Source organism: Hippocampus comes, unplaced genomic scaffold, assembly GCF_001891065.2.
Source record: "Hippocampus comes isolate QL1 unplaced genomic scaffold, H_comes_QL1_v1.1 scaffold44, whole genome shotgun sequence".
NCBI classification, from domain to species: Eukaryota; Metazoa; Chordata; class Actinopteri; order Syngnathiformes; family Syngnathidae; genus Hippocampus; species Hippocampus comes.
In genome coordinates, this window is record NW_017805546.1 from 696,563 (window position 1) to 713,256 (window position 16,694).

At 44.9% G+C, this 16,694-nt stretch overlaps 1 protein-coding gene and 1 long non-coding RNA gene across 3 annotated transcripts in view; both read left to right on the forward strand.

The window, feature by feature from the left end:
• igsf21a (immunoglobin superfamily, member 21a) overlaps positions 1 to 16,694 on the forward strand; it is a 148,542-nt gene that overhangs the window by 8,759 nt on the left and 123,089 nt on the right. The window lies entirely within an intron of this gene.
• Positions 13,053 to 13,762, forward strand: LOC109521593 (uncharacterized). The gene is made up of 2 exons (XR_002169395.1): positions 13,053 to 13,226; positions 13,342 to 13,762. It is a non-coding gene; the product is annotated as an uncharacterized LOC109521593 (long non-coding RNA).

Sequence of the window (16,694 nt, forward strand, 5' to 3'; positions counted from 1 at the left end):
GCGCTTGACGTCACCGGATAGGCCGAAGCTGTGCAGATGGGCGAGGAAGCGAACATTGTGTGGCTTCTGCATGCATCTGACAGATTATTCCCGCTTTATGCATGCTGACTTCCTCCATGTGAGCCATGGGAAGATTTATTTTTTTTTTTTCTATGCCCTGCGGACAACATCCCGGCATTAAAAATACTACTCCTAATAAAAGCCATCAATCTGTCTCTGATGAGTCATGTCGATGACAGGACATACCCGGGACGTCTGCCTCCTGCGATAACATTCAACCAGCAAACCTTTGATTCACCTCATGCAAATAAAGGATTAATTTCCACCACCATGAATTCCACAAGCATATTACGGCTGCGGATGTCTTGGCGATGAAGATGTCGGTAACTACTAATGTAATGCAGAGGCTATTTCACCCCACCCCTCCCTCCCATCAGTCTTCATTCCCAGCTAAAGTGAGGATGGCGGAAAGCTTCGATACCTGCTGGCTGAATCAGCGTCGGCCGCCCCCCCACACCCCCCGTCACTGTCACTTGTTGGCACGCAGCGATGGGCCAGTTGCGTAAACAGATCATATGAGGTGGAGCGTGGTGGGGTGGGGGTGGGGGGGGGCATGGCGTGATAGGCTGTAATCACTGGCGCGAACGCCAGCGCCAAGTTGAAAGCGGTTTGCGTCCCGCGAGAGATTACAGCTGACGATTGTCGACAGCACTTTGTCTTCGCTTTTGCCTTGAAGGATGTTCGAGAGCTTTTTTACTTGTGAAAATATGATGCCACATTTTGCTTTAGTGACATATTATGCATCTCACATTTCCCCCTCTCGGCAATCATGTTCAGTAGCCATCTGGTTTTGATACCCCCCCACCCTTCCCAGATACTGATCTGATCAGAAGATGAGCCAACGTATCCCCATCTTAAAAAAAAAAAACAAAAAAAAACTTTTTTTATCGACAGTTGACCCCCACCATTCGCAACTGACGCGACCCATGAATAGCCAAAATCAATTGACGCTCCTTGCAATGAACATTCAATAAATGGAAAATGGAGGGCAAAACCCCTGGAAAAAAAACCCTCAAAACTATTTTAAAGTATTGATAAAAAAAAACCCAAAAACGGGCCATCTTTGTTGAGAAATCTTGATTATGAAAGATGGCAGCACGGAACGTCCCTGGAGCGAACAAGCTTGTGTTTGCTGCAATGTCTTGTTTTGACGTCACTCATCAATCGGCAAATCATGACATTGCAACCGATCACCAATTCGTATTCATGCAAAATACCTGCTGGTCAGATCTGTGTCATCTAATCCAAATGCAATTCCATCTCTGCTTAACGCCGACGAATGAGCATGAATCATGGGCACAACGTTTTTGAACCTAAGTGATTCCCGTTCATTTTGGATGTTGGCACAGAAAGTAAAGGTCATGTGTTTTTTCTTTTTTTTGTTTTTTGTTTTTTTTTTCCTGGCGGCAGTGTGACTAATGACGTCTACCACGTGGTGATATACAGTCGATTGTGTCGCTTGTCCGAAAGCAAACATTGATGTCTCTTATCGGATGGTCATCTCTGCATCCGGCAACATTGCGGTTCGGCAAAGCTTTGGACTTTCTGTGTCCTCCGCCTGTGAGTAAAGGAGGCGACGCTGCCGAGTCACGGCAGAAGAAACTCGAGAAACAAACGAGACAGTCACACATGGCTGGGTGGGAACACGAGGGGAGGCAGCGTCCAGATTGCTGAGAAAGCAGAGCCGAATGAAAGCTAGCACAGCACGATTTCAAAGCTAAACCTTCAGAAATTGCCATTTCACATCTGAAAAGGATTTTTTTTTTTTTTCCATCGCTCGGCACTGTCAGACTGCTAACATGAATGTCATTGTGTAGGTGTACTGCAAGGGCACCAAGAGTAAGACAAGCATAGCCACCCAATATGATTTTCCTTTATTGCGCTAAAGGCTTCGGTATCGCCGCGTAAAGAACATTTGTTACATTATTCATCTCAACACTCCATCGCCTGAAATGCAAATTAACACAAGACGCACGCACATACAGTATGGTACTTAGCATACATACAATAGCTCTTTTTTTTTTAATTGTGTCTCTTCCGTTGTGACTTTTAATGTGAGCCTAGTAGCTGTCGCCTCCGTTTTTCTTCACTTTTATGCAAGTCGCGATTTCTCACCACTCCTCCCCCCCACCGTGCACAATCTCCGAGATGAAACTGCCATCCCTCGCGACTGAAACGACCCGCAATTAATTTTACTGCTGCTTGAGAAGCCGTCGTTATATTAAATACAGTAGGAGCCGTGTTTTCAATGCAGATGGAGGGGCGGCCACCCGCAGGATGGTTACGGTCAGCTGATATTCTGCCTTTAGTAAACCGTATGGAAACATTTTGCCTGTAACGTTCCATTCATTGGACATTTTGACTTGGTAGCGCCATGCTTGGGATTCGAATGACATTGACCAATTACTTCGTAAAACTCAGTAGTCCTTGGAGATCACATTCCGCATTTGGAGGTGACAGATTGCGTCGCGAATCGAGCCAAATTTAAACAAAAATAGTGGATACAATCAAATACAAATTCAATATTAAAAGATATACTGCGTCGTGTGTCGTTACTGTCTGTCAAATCACCATTTTCCAGGAAGTTGGGAAAAAAAAAAGTCATCTTGCTTGATTCTTCAAAAACTGTGTTGCTGTAGCTGGTGCCATATACCAGTCCAGCGTCAAAAAGCACCCCCAAATCATGTTCAAATGCGAGTTTAAATCTCAAGAACGTATTTCATGACCTTGATTAAAATGGCAGAACATGTGACCAGCCTTCCACATCTCCGTCCAGACAAAACGCCTTTCATACTCGACAAAAAGCAAATGACACCGGCGACGTCACCAAACAAACTGATGAGGTCACCAAAGCATCACAGCCATCCATTTAAAAATTTTTATTTTTTGTATCCCAACAGGCTTTCCCAAATGTATCCGACATACCTTTGCTGTTATCGAACAAACTTTCAATCTTGAGGCAACATCATTTCTATGTAACCATGCCTGGTATATATAGTTCCTACTCCGCCATTGTGATTAGGTTTGAAAATGGGAGATTTCGGCTCCACTCGCTTCGCTGAGACTTTTCACGCAAAGTTTTGAAAGCTGCATTTTTGATCCGCTGCTGCCGTTTGTCATCGTCACGTCACGTCTCATCCTCGTCTCTCCGTTGTGGATAAAAGTGTAAATCTTGTAATCTTGCATCATCGTGTTGATTGTGATCTGAGGGTGGCCGTGCCATCAGGGCTCAGAAACTCATTCATCCCGCGCAATATTGGACTTTTTTTGATTTTTATTATTTTTTTTATGCAGATCCAATCCCGCTTGCAAGGAATATGATTAACAGGAAACAATCACGTCGTGTCACAGGCAAAAAAAAAAAACAAAAAACAAGCGAAAGGGAAGGATAGAACATGTTCGTGAACTGAGGCGATGATGTGTTGATTAAAAACAAAGGCCAACAATATCGAGACTGGCATTTGAACAAAATTCGCACTTGTCACCCAATCTTCAAACTCGGATGAATTTTTAAAGCCAGGCGCTGGTGAATAGCATTCGATGCCAGTCGGCCGCGGGCGGAAGCAAACTCGGTCCGTCATCACCATGACCTCAAATTGGCAAAGGCCACGATTTCGACAAAATCATCCGTAATGGCAACAAAAGTCATGGCGGAGTTCGAGGCCAACAGATGATCGGAAATGGCTTTGAACTAGAGAAGGCACTTTTCATTTGATGACGGAATGTTTTCAGAGATGAAATGGGACCGCTGCTACCGTAGTTTGTTTCTGAAATCATTATCCTTTCATACAGTATACACGTATTTGTAAATGACATGTTCATTTACATCAAACATTTTTACATCTAAAAATGTTCATTCTGGGTTCTACATCGTCATTGGCGGCCATTTTATTCGAAACGGTTACAATGAACAACAAACAGAATCGCTATGTCCCTCGAGGTACGTTGTAATGAGATTCCACTGCATTAGCCAATGGAACTTGCTAAACGTATTATGAGAAATCATTTATAAAAAGAACATGAGATCACTCGGTTCAATCTATTCAGCCATTAGTTGCTGATGTTGCGTTCACGTGACGTGAAATGGCTTCCCGTCACGTGACATTTGCGTCGCCATTTCCAGCCTGCACCATGATGACCTGCACCTGTTTGGCAAAAGACGCCTCCCCGATGAATTGATACACTCGACTGTCATTTTATTGGTCCTGACGGATTCCCCCATGCGGCCACCGCATTTTCCTCATCTGAGGCGAGATGAGCGTGACAGGATGGCAGCGTTAGGGCGCTCGCCACGGCTGAGCGAACATTATGCCGACGTTCGGCGGGATCGTGAGCGCTGCGTCGTGTCACGGGAAGACGCGGAGAGAACATGTCGCAATGCTCCCTAACATTGCTGACTTGAGACTGGAAATTAGTGGAGAGTGAATCATCAGCGCCTCAAATTGTTGATTCCGCGTTTGTCAAGTTGATATTGGGCTGCAGTAAACAAGAAAAAAAGAAAAAAAACGACGGTGGCATTTTCACATTTGCCGATTACGGTCCATTTGTGGTATGGTAGGGAGGGAAATACCTCCCCCTACTGCACTGGAGTGGAACTATAGCGCATGACAGTTACAATGAACAACAAACAGAATCGCTATGTCCCTCGAGGTACGTTGTAATCAGGTTCCACTGCATTAGTCAATGGAACTTGTTCAACGTATTATGAGAAATCATTTATAAAAACAACATGAGATGACTGGGTTCAATCTATTCAGCCATTAGTTGTTGATGTTGCGTTCACGTGATGTGAAATGGCTTCCCGTCACATGACATTTGCGTCGCCATTTCCAGCCTGCACCATGATGACCTGCACCTGTTTGGCAAAAGACGCCTCCCCGATGAATTGAAACACTCGACTGTCATTTTATTGGTCCTGACGGATTCCCCCATGCGGCCACCGCATTTTCCTCATCTGAGGCGAGATGAGCGTGACAGGATGGCAGCGTTAGGGCGCTCGCCACGGCTGAGCGAACATTATGCCGACGTTCGGCGGGATCGTGAGCGCTGCGTCGTGTCACGGGAAGACGCGGAGAGAACATGTCGCAATGCTCCCTAACATTGCTGACTCGAGACTGGAAATTAGTGGAGAGTGAATCATCAGCGCCTCAAATTGTTGATTCCGCGTTTGTCAAGTTGATATTGGGCTGCAGTAAACAAGAAAAAAAGAAAAAAAACGACGGTGGCATTTTCACATTTGCCGATTACGGTCCATTTGTGGTATGGTAGGGAGGGAAATACCTCCCCCTACTGCACTGGAGTGGAACTATAGCGCATGACAGCTCACAATTCAAAATGAATTGGGCATTTGCTGGCCCTTATATTAACGTGGGCTATCCAAATCAAGGCTCGAGCAAATCATGAATTATGCTAATCCTGTATTTGCACATGAGCCACTTTGCACTTACAAATACATTCGCAATCACAATTTTTCAATGCGAGTCTTTCATAAAGTCTCGGCGAGTCCCAAGTCCTGAAATTGGCGACTTCAATCTGACTCGTAAGAAGGCATCTAACTCGAGTGCCCCATGTCGATAAACATCCACTCTTGTTTTCCAATATGGTTCCCGTTATTGTTTGGCAAGGCCCACATTTGTCATCCGTCAGCGAGAAACTCCGAGAAACATGGCTCCTCGACGCAGCCGATAGCTATCAGCATGCTAATCTCCCAGTTGTCAGCACAGAGGACTGCATAATTCCAACCCTTTCACCATTCTAGCTGAGGCTACGCAGGAGTTTATATTAATCCCATTGTCAGAGCTGCACTTGTGAGGAAAGGCATCAGATGGGGAGGATTAGAATACAGCCAGCCGGGGAAGGAAGCGTATGAAGGGCCCGCATCCTTTTTCTTTGATTGAGGACGTTGTCTAAACAGCAAGGCCGCGAGCCCTCGGGGAATGCGACACAGCGACGCTCTCCCCAAAGCCTGCCGTTTAACAGACAAAGCGGCTCGCTTAGGACAAAAAGCTGGCGGTGCCGATGCGCTGCCGACAACATCACTTGCGGGGACATTTCGCACACTCAGTAGCGAGGAAACGGCGACGGGAAGGTGGCCTGCTGTTTCGCAAAGCCTCAACACATCCTCTGCACTCTACACGCAGTTCTGCATTCCACTTCTGACCAGATCAAAATATTGCCCGGCGTTGGCGGGCTGATGTCAGAATTACAGCATGCGACCAAAAGTGTGCACTCGCCAGGCAGAGAGCGCGCCTCAATCCCACAGCCCATTAAAAACAGGAAAATTACGAAAAGGGTGCAATGACTAAGTCATCATCATCATCATCGTCCATTTTTTAAAGTGGGTTTAATTATAAAGGACTGCGGCAAAGCACGGAGCGTCAACTCCTGCCATTGAGCATTTTTTTTTTTTTTTTTTAATGAATGAAAGATCGTGAAGCGCCGTGGGCTGGCTTTATAAATGACGCGGCTCTTCCAATGGTTCTTGTACTAAAAAAAAAAAAAAGTACATCAAGTCAATGCTAATAAGCACTTGTGCTACCCCTGAGAGCACACAATGGCTTCATTGATTTCGATGGGAAATTTGAATGAATACAAGAAACGAATATGGCAGCACTTAAAAGCTATCCATCCATCCATTTTCCGATCCGCCTATCCTCACAAGGGTCGCGGGGGCGGGGGGGTGCTGGAGCCTGTCCCAGCTGTCTTCGGGCAGTAGGCGGAGGACACCCTGAACCGGTTGCCAGCCAATCGCAGGGCACACAACAATCATCCGCGCTCACACTCACACCTCAGGACAATTTTTAGTGTCCAATCAGCCTCCCATGCATGTTTTTGGATTGTGGGATTACCCGCAGAAAACCCACTCAGGCCCGGGGAGAACATGCAAACTCCACACAGGGAGGCCGCAGCTGGGATCGAACCCGGTACCTCTGCACTGTGAGGTCAATGCGTGCAACAGCGACTCATCTTCTATTTGAACGGGATGGTTCAAGTAGTGATCACAGAGTCGCGTGGCTGTCGTAGCGATCTGATTATTGTCGTACTGGTCACAAGGAGCCGTCACCTCGGTATGGTTGTTGTCACATGACTCATCGTGGTTGTAAAAGTGGTCACATGACTATCGCAGGGGACAGCGAGTCTTGTTTGTGGCGCTCCCATGGCTGCGGTGGAAGTGAACGAAGGCCCACGATGGCACGCTTGCGTGAGTTTGGTTGGCAGGCAAGTTGCGCTTTCAATGGATTTGAGTTTTGAGGAAGTTGTTTCTTGACCCCGGCGGCTTCAATTCAGTTTTTGTTGGCTCTTTGATTCTGTAAACTTTACATTTTATTTCCTGTGCTTCTCGGTCGCTGTCAGTACTTTTTCTACTTGAGTCGACTTGCTGTTGTTTGTGGCCCTGTTTTAAATGATAGCTGTTTGGTTTCCTGCAAGGTGCTTTGCCCTTGAAGTGGGGGAGAGAAACATTGCCGAACCGTGAACAAGCGCAAACATTTTAGTGACTTTGATGTCAGAAAATAAAGCAGAGCGGTACTTGCCTTGGCACGGCTCCACAGTGGAGGGAGGACGTGCGGGCCGGTCCGCAACAATGACTGCTTTGGCCAGAGCCGTGCTGTAATTCTTGATCCTTGGGATATTCTGAGTAACTCTTATCACGGACAATATATTAAAACCCACGTGGCAACTATCTTCATTTGTGGAGAAATTCATCTCTTTTCAAAATCAACCGTGAACTCTGGCTGGCACAGAAAGTGGAACATGACAGAGCTGAGGGCTATTTTAGATTCTGAAAGTCTCAGCCTCGCCCGATGGAACTTTGTGAGTAGTCGTTGCCCTTTGTCAGTGAAGGTGGAACATTGCAAACACACTTCTGAAACCGAGTGTTATCCTGCTGTCTTTTCAACAAAAGACAGGCACTATCCACTCAAACTGATTTCCTGGAGTTGTGCGATTTTCTTTGCGATTTTATTTCCTGGCAGGTAACAAAAAGTACCGTTTAAAAAAAAAAAAAAAAAAAAAAAAAAAGAAATGACTGAAAAAAAGTCCATGTGTTAGCTTGAAGAAAAATAACCTGAAACGCCCTTCCCACAAAAATAGTTTCCCTTTTTTATTACAAAAAGAAAGCTGTAAAAAAAAAAAAAACTACCAAATTTAAATGATTAAGGCAACCGGCAAGTATGTAAAATGAGGTTTCAAAATTGAAAAAAAAACCCCACACAAAACACACAAAAACCGGCCTGAGCTCTCAAACGGTGTGCGAGCGTGCCTGCTCAACTGTCAATCAAATATCAGGTCTAAAACCAGGAAAAATGGATGCGACCTCATCTAGCATCTTTTCAAATGCCTTCACATGGCACAACTCCAGGTTTGAAAATATATCCACATGAAGCCTCCAGTGTTTGGAATATTTTTTTTTCCCCCACCTGGTCGTCCTCAAGAACTCAATCAATCAATCAATCAAACACCGCCGTTGACTTTACCGCTGTCTCTTCATGTCTTCTTTTTCCACTATCATCATCATCTGCCAACGTTAAAAAAAAAAAAAAAAAAAGAACACAGTAACCTATTTTAACAAAGTAGCCAAAGAGTCAAAAGTACAAATATCAACTTTTCAAATGTAGAGACGAAAAGTAACTAAATAAATAAATAAAACGATCCGAAAAGCAATACTCAAGACAGAGTCCTGAAATGTTTACTTCAGTCCAAACGATTTGTTACTTGCCACCACAGCTGTTGGAAAGCTTTCTTTTATATATTTGGAGTCATCAGCAAAGTGACCTCAAGCCCCCCCCTCCTGTTGTTGATGCAAGCAGTCGGCGAGCCCAACGACTTTTCGCCTTCTCGAAAAAAGTCAGCGCTTTCCCAACTTCTTGGCTTCCCGCCGCTTAGAGGAAGGAGATGCAAAAACGCTCTGACCAAGAGCGGCTCCTATTAGGAGGCAATACTTCCAATATTACAATTCAACTCACCTTTCCACAAATTCAAGGTGCTGTTCATAATTATTTATTTTTTTTTCTCAACACTGACTTGACTTGAAATGAACGCTTGCAACCAGCTATGAGTGTAAGCATTTTTAAAAAATAAATAGAGACCAACGACTGAGGCAGCTCACTCGGATAACGAACGTCAGCTTCCACTCGGACATAACTTCGCAAAGCAGAGAAGTAGCGCTACATTTCCTGATAAATAAATACTGCGGCTCGCCTGTCGGGCTGGCACGTCTGCCCCTCGCGGCCGAGCACCATCGGAGGTTTGCGCCGCGCTTGTCCAAGCCTTTGAAAGGCTCTTCCATCACCACACGTATTTGTGCTTTGGGCAGCACTCGGACAGAATCAAGCGCTTGCCAAATGCTCAGCTGCGAACAGTCAGCAAAAGGTAATCGATAGAGATTTACAGGCAGAACTTTTCACCGCAATCAGCTGCGACGCGGAGGCCCCCCCCCCCCGGCTCGATCGTACAAACAACGAGGCTCAGCTGCAGGCCTTATGTCGTTTCCGTGGGGTTTGGCCACTCTAGGAATCATAACATGGAGTAGAGAGGCGGTCGCCCGCTGAGCACCTGCGTCAGGTCAACTCCAAAGGTTCTATTTGTGTACTGTACTCCTGATGCGCTTTTACTGTCCTTCAGCTGAGGACGAAACTTTGATTCCTGCAGTGTGGAGCCAGTGAAGGTTCAGGTCATTACCCAACCTAGAAAGCGTAGCCCCCGAATGTCGATTCACCAAGGAGCTTGAAATATGGTTGGAGTACAGCCATGAAAAAGTCTCAGGAAGCCTTGCCCAAAAAGGCAGGAATTCTGCCACTGATATTTTAGAGTCAGATCTTCCGTCACAGGCTGAGCGACTCTGGCATGCCAAAATGTGAATAAGACAGAAGTGATATGCCAAGGCTCCATATCGCTTGCCGTAGAATGTTTGGAAAAGTAGCCCCCGAGGCCAATTTCATTCAGGAGTGTAAAATTTGTTCGACGTGCCAACCACACCCACAAAGAAAAATGTTTTTTAATTCAAAATAAAAACATTGCAAAAGCCATGCTGGAGAAGACAGTCGGTTGCGGCTGCGGCCTTCCTGTATCGGTATGTTCTCCCAGTGCCTGCGTGTGTTTTCTCCGGGCACTCCGGTTTCCTCCCACATTCCAAAAGCATGCGTGGCAGGTTCATGGAGCACTCGAAATTGTCCCTGGGTGTGATTGTGAGCGCGAATGGTCGCTCGTCTATGTGTGCCCTGCGATTGGCTGGCAACCGGTTCAGGGTGTCCCCCCCACCTGCTGCCCAAAGACAGCTGGGATAGGCTCCTGAGGATAAGCGGATTAGAAAATGGATGGATGAATAGATGGATGGATATTTATATTTATGGGGTTAATTATAACTGACATGAGTGTGATGATACTTGTTGCTGGTAAACGAAAGGCCCAAGGATCATTTGGAAGTGATGGAATCTTTTTTTTTTTTTTTTTGCAGCGCAGTATCCAACGAATTGATTAAACGCTTGATTAAACGCAAGGAGGGGGAGAGCGCAGCGGCCTCATTCAAAAACACATGCAAATAATCTCGTTTCCGACATTATTGCCAGTCATGCTCTCTTTCACACGCAAGAATTGCTAATGCATATTCACAGGAGCACATGCACGCAGGAGCCGTACGAACTCCAACCATTCCATCACACCCATACTCGGGCGAGTCGTGTTCAAAGGCCACCGTTGAGGCAAAGTCTTAAACATTCATCTGAGCACATTTCTTACTCGCGGCTTCTCCGGATCCAAACGGTTTTGTCGAGGGTGTGTAGGATTCGGCGAATTCCCAGCTTCGTTATTATCTTCATAAGGAGGAGGTATTCATAAAGCGTGTTCCGCAGTTCAAGGTTTCAAATCTCCATTCGTGTTTTCTCTCCAAAGAGGGAGAGAGCACGATCGAATGTCAAAAGCGAGGTGCGCATTGAAAAAGAAAAAAATATGCAACCTTCATGGTCTCATGTGTATTACATGCGGATGCTTTATTCAAGGGTGAGCATTTCAAGCCAGGATTTGGTCGTGTCTTCTGTGTCTCCTCCCACTGACGATCGTTTGAGGATCAGAGAATTGGGAGTCATGTAGTCAATGGACTCCTCTTGAACATTCTCCCTTTGTTGGACCAGAGCTTGCGCGGGTGCCCCCCGACAGCAAGAAAGCGGAAGTAGGCCAGGAGAACACTTTCTGAGGATCGGTCATGGCATACGTCGGCGGAGACCAGACCGAAGAGGTCAAAGAGGCTGGCGATTTGGCCAAGGAGTGCTGCTCCTGACCTCCTCCTCCTCTCTTATGACTTCATCTTCCCCGTCTTCTTCGAGACGTTGATCGAAGCGCACACAGTTCATTCGCCTTTGGCAGCATTTCTCGGTGTGCAGTGGGACTTCATGTCTTGTTTTGAATGGTATTGCCATGAAGTGCTTTCATTTTTTTGTTTCCAAATGCCTTTTAGTTGAAAAAGGCCAGCGCCTCTCCTCCCGCTTAAGTGATGATAATAGCGGGCCGTTGCACAGTGGGAACATAGTCATTTTTTGCTTTTAAACCCGGGAAGCACGATATGTGAGTGTGTATATACATATATGTGTGCGTATGTGCAGAGTGATGCGTGTTGTGACCAGAAATATGGACTATGCACGTTGATTCATTCTTGTCTTGTCAAAGACAAGCGAGAACTGCGCTACCCCGCAAGGCGCAAATGGATGAAAAAAATGGATGGAGAGCACTTAAGGGAGATGGGGCGCGTCAACCGCATAAACGGGTTCATCCAGAAAAAAAATGAGGAGATAAGTTGCGGTCATTGATGACCGTTCATTTATATTTTTGTGTTGAAGCTTTTATTTTGCAAACCAAACCGTGTTTAACGTGCAATTTAGCGTTTTGTTGGCCTCACTGCGTCTGGGGAAAATCTTAATTAAAAGAAAAAAAAGTTCTTTTATAACCCAAAACACGAGGATGATTCAAGACACAACCTCGCAAAAAGTAGACAGCATCCTGTAAATATTGTGCGGACCAAACAGGGAAGAAAATGCAGTTTTAAAATGCGCATAAATACTTTTGGGCAAATGATATTTTATTCTCCTGTGAGAAATCTCTCTTGGTAAAGAGTGGTTTTCAGGAGAGCCCCTGGGCAAGGATGCAACTTAAAATGTGTTTATTTTTTTTTTCCAAAGAAAGGTGTTTTTTTTTTTTTTGTTGTTTCAAAAATGCGCCATCCACGAGTCGCCAGAATAAGGCTTCCGAGAAACGAGTCAGACTGCGTCAGCCATCAAGCCCGTCTCATGTTTGTCCAGGCTGGAAAGCTTTTTTCCCCACCACAGCCTTTGATAAACAATTAAAACAGCGCCGATTAGAATGGCTTTGATTGAATTCCATTTTGCCCTTTGGAGTGTTTTTGATTGGCCGACTCCCTTCGGTGTTCCTGACTTGGAGCAAAAAAAAAAACAACCACTCCGAGCCATTACCTTTTTTTTTTTTTTTTTTTTTTGGAGCCTTTCAATTTCAACACTTGCATCTTTATGAAATGTGGCGTCAGCTCTCTCGCAGGAAATGGTTTTAATGGCGTAATTAATCACTTCTGTGGATCCGCTGTGTTCTCAAATGGAGCAAATTAGCCTTGATTTTTGTGACGATTGGGACAGTTTGATTCTGCTGCTTTGAAAGAGATTTTTCTCTCTCTCTGTCTCTCTTCATCCATCCAACCAACCACCCTTCCGTTATCTGAGCCGCTTGCCCTCACGAGGGATTGTGGGCATGCTAGAGCCTGTCCCGGCTGTTTTCGGGTAGTCAGCGGGGTCCACCCTGGACTGGTTGTCAGCCATGCGCGTTTCAAAGGCACCCGTGCCTTCACAACAGGTAGTAGCATCATCACATCTAAGAAGGTGTTGATTGTGCAACATGAAACATGACTTTGGTCCGGTTATTGAACATCGGCTCAGTTCTTGTCTCGTCTCCCCAAACAACAAATCTTTAATACCAAGATGGCGCTCTCACTCACAACATTCTTGATATTACTGACGAGTGGTTTTCACTGATACATTCATGGCAATAAACTGGAACCTCCCCAAAAAGTCGTGCCTTCTGTGATCGTGATGATTTTTTTGATGTAATGCTGTCGACAGTATATTGAAGCAAGTTTGAATCCTGGGTAGAAGCAAACCGAATGACTTTGGGTCCTGAGCTGATTTTTATTTTATTATGATTATTATGATCATTATTATTGTTTATTTTTTGCTAAAACCTCTCGAGATGTCCAGTTTGTTTGAATTTTCCACCAGCTGGACCAAGGGATTGCATTCATCTCGTTTGTACTCCGTTGTCGTCTTTACAATTGGAGCCCATACCTGATTGCACTGTGACGGAGGCTAAAATAATGAGTCAGCTCTGAATATCTGGAGATGTTTCATGATTCATTTTCACTCCACGCCAGCGAAAATGGATGAGAGACATTTGATCCTGATGAACAACTCCAATAGGTTTGCCCGTAAACCCAAAGCGCACGCGGCGGCTATGCAGAGCGTCTGGCTTTCCTATTTGCGGCTTGATCACGCATGCGCTAATCCATCACCATTGACAGCCATCATTATAATAAGAAGGAGAGCACGCGTTTGATGGGAGCTCCCTTTGTGGTGCTTGCAGGCAGCTAAAAATTGTCAGAGGAGACGAGCTGGGGCGACCTTGACAGTGCGAGGAAGCGGCTCAATGAAATTAAAAAAAAAAGAAAAACTTAAACAAAGTTTAGAAAGGAAAATCACAAGGGAAACTTTCCATTCGCATGTAATTAGCGATTTAGATTCCTATAAGTACTCACACAAGTACTCACAATCTGTGTGCCCAGATTGTGACGAAAACCACACTTTGCATTTTCTGCTCACCAAGAGGTGTGATGTAGCAACTGAGTAATGTTTTTTTTTTTTTTTTTTGTATATAATAATACAACATAAAATAAATAATAGCTATCACAAAACCAGCTGCGGTAACAATGACACCAATGACAACGCAACAACAAATGATAGCAAGAGTGATAACAACAACAATAATCAGGTGGTTCAGCCATCGTAATCACCAAGCAGGCACCAGATTTTTCCCGTTACAATAAATTCACGTCTCTTGTGATCTTTATCATTAGCTTGCTTCAAATTAAATATTGATTTCAGTAAAATTATTTTTTTCCTGCAGCTTTATTATGTATATTTAAGCACCATTTCATGTCATAGCTTCTGTCTCTTAAAGCGCCCCCTTTTTGTGGTCTAATTAGTCAATAGTTAGAGCCCGCAGTCCAACAATTGCGCAGTCGGCTGTGAGAGTGGTTTTCAGGGAAATAAAGAAAAACAAAAACAAGGCTAAATGATTGAAAGCTAAACATGAGGGACAAGAAAAGTAAAGTGCGTGCTGTGCACGTCGGGAAGCAAACACAACAGGCACGAGGAGGTGAGACAAAGGCGACAGACTGAGAGGGCCTTGATTAGACTAATGAGACGCAGGTGACAACAATGACAAAGCACACGGCGGAAATGAATTTACAGAAAACAAGACCCGACCAAACAAACCGCGCTCACGATCCCTATTACTCGCACCCGCCATCAAACCCGTGTCGTGTTTGTGCAATGTCATCACTTCACCTTGGAGCCTCTCCGCCTCTGGAGATGAATTTGCGGCGTAATGGAACGACCAAATGAATGAAACTTTGTGCAATGTCATCACTTCACCTTGGAGGGCGCCTCTGGAGATGAATTTGCGGCGTAATGGAACGACCAAATGAATGAAATAATGGGCTTTCATACCAGCAGGTGTTTGCGCTTGCAAATGATGGAGACAATCGTAATGGAGGACATCTCAGACTGACAACCACTACTCTAAAATTTTTTTGTCATATTCATTGACACAGAACCAAGCATGAAGTGTGCCATGAGCAGGAAATGATCATATGTCACTCAATAAATAATGCACATTCATACACGTATCAATGCCAGCGACGTATTATGACAGGGAGAACAATTAGAGAGCGGAAGGGACCCTGAGCTGTTTCTTTACCTATTACCATTCATACAACACAATAATTGATTTGCGTCGTGGCAGTTGTGCTCAAGTGCGGTCCTGGAGAGCCCCTAGCCAGCCCCCAACACACTTGATGATGAATGCACATGTTGAACGGGCATATTGAATGATTTGTTTGAAGAATCTATGCAGTCGAGTGGCGTCAACTGATATGACCAAAGCCACCGGTCGTCCTGTCTTATTCCAAATCTATCCGGTTCTTGCTTAAGCATCCCTGAAAGAGGGTCGATGTAGAATCGCAACAGCTCAGCAGGTAGGACCTTGGAAATCACGGGAACATTATTCCAGGCTCAACTCGGAAAGATAAAGAAATGACGACGTGCTGTGCAAACCAAACACACTTTTTTTTTTTTTTAAATTGTAGTCAAGAACAACTGCTCCCTTCCTTGCTGTATTTAGGTCGCCGCTTGCCTCCAAATCTGCTTTCTTTCCCAAGGTGATTAATCTCCCAGACAAAGCGATGTCGGCACACAAAAAGTTATCCAAGCGCGCACGAAGGGAAATTGGTGCATTGCCTGCAAAACATCGACGGACAAACCTTTTTGCCAAGTCCCCACCACCCCAAAAAAAAAAAAAAAAAACAAGCATAGATACCGTCAATGAATCGGAGCAACAGTGGTTCTTTTCGATTTTAATTGACAAGAAAAAAAGGGACTGATTATTTATTTTTCAGTCGAACAACACACACGCATTTCCACTTTCCAAATGAGCCACAAGAGGATCTTTGATTTTAACATTTAATTGGCCAGGTGTATGCCATTCAGAAATTTGGTCACAGGCAAAGACGTGTTAGCTTGCTAGCTACTTTAGTAGCTAGTAACATGAATTTTAGACTATGGCTCCACCGTTCACATCCGGACACCCTCCGACATTGTCAAACTCTAACACCAATTCGGGATAACACATCTGCAGTGTTGCTAATCGGTCGTATTACGTGGATTGTTGCTAGCATTTTTCAGATTGACTATTTGTGAAACCATGATGGTGTTTGTGATTTGTGATGAAACATATTTGAGGGCAGACTTGCACATTTTCACACTGACTGTGCTAGTGATCTTATTTTCAGTCAAATATTTCCACACGCTTCAGGCACCGCTGCTAGCTTGCTGCAACCACTGACCACCTGTTCGATGTCAGCGAGGTGTCCATGTTGGTGATGCTGAAACATGTGATTGGCCATTGGCCAGTCCACTGGAGTAACCGTCATTGCAGAGTGGTTAAGTTGATGCAAAGACGAGTCAGTTCAACCCCAAACATGGAAAAAATAATCTGTCACTTTTTTAGGATTTTTGTTTGCCAGGTGAACCTGGAAAAATAAAGAAATAAATAAATAAAAACGATTGCTAGATGGATTCCAACATATAACGTATTGCCACCTCTCTGTCTGCTCTGGCACTTCTGTGTGACACAAGCTGGTGTTGAGACACCTCATTCGAGCGTACGCTGTCACGGCGTTCTCCGGAGGGATGAATTTCTGCCTGTGTCGGCGCTCTTGTAGTCACCGCGTCACCGTCGCCGCGAGCGCTTACCCAGACAAATAATACCGTCGTCACTGCGTTTTTACCTGCGGATGCTTGGCCGGT